The sequence below is a fragment of the Hippocampus comes genome, unplaced genomic scaffold (genome assembly GCF_001891065.2).
Source record: "Hippocampus comes isolate QL1 unplaced genomic scaffold, H_comes_QL1_v1.1 scaffold384, whole genome shotgun sequence".
NCBI classification, from domain to species: domain Eukaryota; kingdom Metazoa; phylum Chordata; class Actinopteri; order Syngnathiformes; family Syngnathidae; genus Hippocampus; species Hippocampus comes.
Window position 1 is genome coordinate 765043 of NW_017805700.1, and position 2583 is coordinate 767625.

General features: G+C 49.9%; 1 long non-coding RNA gene across 1 annotated transcript in view; it reads right to left on the reverse strand.

The window, feature by feature from the left end:
* The window catches only part of LOC109523455 (uncharacterized), a 5291-nt gene extending 2946 nt beyond the window's left edge, over positions 1–2345 (reverse strand). Inside the window, exon 1 of the long non-coding RNA XR_002169765.1 lies at positions 2332–2345. This is a non-coding gene — a long non-coding RNA (uncharacterized LOC109523455). The remainder of the gene's footprint in view (positions 1–2331) is intronic.
* Positions 2346–2583: the final 238 nt, after the last annotated feature.

Sequence of the window (2583 nt, forward strand, 5' to 3'; positions counted from 1 at the left end):
CTGTGCTCCTCTCTCAGGGTCACCAGCCATTGTGCACTGCTGTTATGTGCAACCTCCTTCTCCCATATGCCTTTCCAGTACCTTTCAGTTTCCAGTCTTGGTGGGTCAGCTCTGTTGTTAGGACCCTGCCACTGAGCGTACACTTTCGCAGGTTCTGTTGCGAACAGCCTGTTTATTCATATGGCCTCATTCTCTTTTGTGTACCTCTTTAGGCGGCTGGACAAGGCTTGGAGCCTTTGTTTGGCAGTTTCGAGTGCTTCAGGTACGGTCATCACACCTCTCTGGGCCTCCGTCAATTGACTCACATCTTTCCGAGCCGCCTTGATCTTAGCCTCCAACCGTCTTTTCCATGGTGGGTAACGTGTCTCTTGGCTCCCATGGTTTCTCCTATAGCCAAGCATCTTTAGGATCGTATATCAGCTCATTGGTTTCCGTGATCATTACGGTTGGGATCGCCCTCAGTGCTGCATTCACACTTTCCATGAGACTTTCAGGTGGTACTTCACATAGCCGTTGTAATCGGTTTCTAGGTTGCCCAGCTTTCATTCCTGCCATGATCTTAGCTTTCAGGTCAGTTGCTGCCTCGCTCAGCATTTCATTCATTGAGGCTGGCCTCCCAATCTCATCATGTGCATTCATTGGGGCTTGCCTCCCAATCTCTGCTATCACCTCCTCTGATTTGGCAGCCTGGGGCCCTTCAATGTGGACCCTGCGTTGTACCTCGTCAATCTCAAGTTGTGACAGCAATTGCCGTTTGTGGATGTTGGAACACTGAGCTACCAGTTGTTTCGTGGTCAACCGTGACTGTGGGTTTTGAAGTAACCATTCAGCCCACATTCTCTGCATGTAACCCCTCTGAATAGGGTTGCTTGAGTAGTAGCATTCCAACAGAGCCATGTTATCGCATCTCGCCCATCTCCGCTTTGTTCCAGTAGCCCATTTTTCGTCAAGGTTCTCTGGTTCCCCTTGTTTGGCCGGGTGACGTCTGAGCCTGCATTTCATTGGATTTATTGGCTCTCATCATTGTATGAGGTAGGCATTAGCGTGAAGGATCTTGCCCAAGGACCCACACTGGATAGTGTTATGTGCTCATTTTTTGCCCCAAGCGGGATTCGAACCCCCGTCTCTCGTACGCCAAACCGGTGCCTTACCAACTGAGCTATCCAGCCGCTAAAGCGTCGTGTTCTGCAGCCCTTGCGAACACATCCACAAAACAGGAGTATGACGCGCTCAAACAGCTCTTGCTCAGACGGTTCAGTTTGTCGGACTCAGAGAGAGCTGAGAGACTCCTTTCCCTGCCAAGGTTGGGTGATGGCACGGCAGTGGATCTCATGGTCAAAATGTTGTCTCTCTTCAGCTCAGATGAGGGCGGATTCCCTTTCCCGCACATTTTCCTATGACAACTACCACCTCTTGTGCGCGCGATGTTGGCAAACTCCGCTTGTCTGGCGGACGGGCGATTATCGAGACCGAGGAAGTTGATCGAGTTCTGCTGGCTACGAGACGATTCATTCGGCGCAAAGGCTCAGCGTTGTGTATCTCCCTGCACCTACGAGGCTTTGGGAAACTTCAATGCTGGCGTTCAGTTGCGGCTGTGGGTGCCGGCAGAGAAAACGAGCTGCTCTTCATTACGGACTCATCATCAGGAAGACGTTTCTTAGTTGACACTGGGTCGTGAGTTAGCCTGCTTATGCTCACTGCCGCTGACAAGATGGCAGGTAGTTGCAGGTCACCCCTGTGTGCGGCTGACGGTTCGCCCATGGTCAATTTTGGATCCAAGGCTCTAACTGTGTGCTTCCATGGACGCGATTTCCAGTGGAACTCTATTGTTGCTTCAATCATTGTTCTAATTAGGGGCGCGGATTTCTTGTGTGCACACGGTTGCTTGGGGGCGTTGCTAATCGCAGTTTGATTGATGCTATCTCTTTCGCTACTTTTCCGAGTGAAGCTGGGGGACTCGAAACATTGACGCAGGCCAATGATTTGGCATCATGTCACGTTTATCAACGTTTGCTGACGGATTTTCCGTCATTAACGACTCCCGCTTTTCCCACGGCCATTGCGAAGCACGGGGCAGAGCATTGGCCCGCCGATTTTGGGCCTTTTCCTAAAAATGCCTTCTCCTCTGACACGGCTTCAGTCGAGTCCTCTTCACCAACATGAACGAGGAAACTGGCGCTTTTAACCTTCCTCCAGTCTGAAAAGTATGTCATCAGTTGGTGAGAGATATCGAGGGCTGCCGGCGACCACAACATCATTCACAAAGTGGTCCTTCTTGACCTGAGGATTTCATTAATGACGAGTTCAGATTCTGATCTTTCACTTGGCCACTTCTCTTCTGTCATTTTCAGAAGGTCTGGGCCTTCAAGCCATCCAATCCGCCTCAATATAGTTGTTCCACACTCAGTCCTCTCGAAGCATCGTCTGACAGATTTTGTGCTGCACGGATATATCTAAACCGTGAAATGTCAGATTCTTCCCTGATGAGCAACACTCGGTTGGCGACAAATGTGTGGAATCTATGATCCTCATTATTTTTTTTATGTTGAGATTTTGAGAACTAAGGTGCTGAATGTCCAAAAT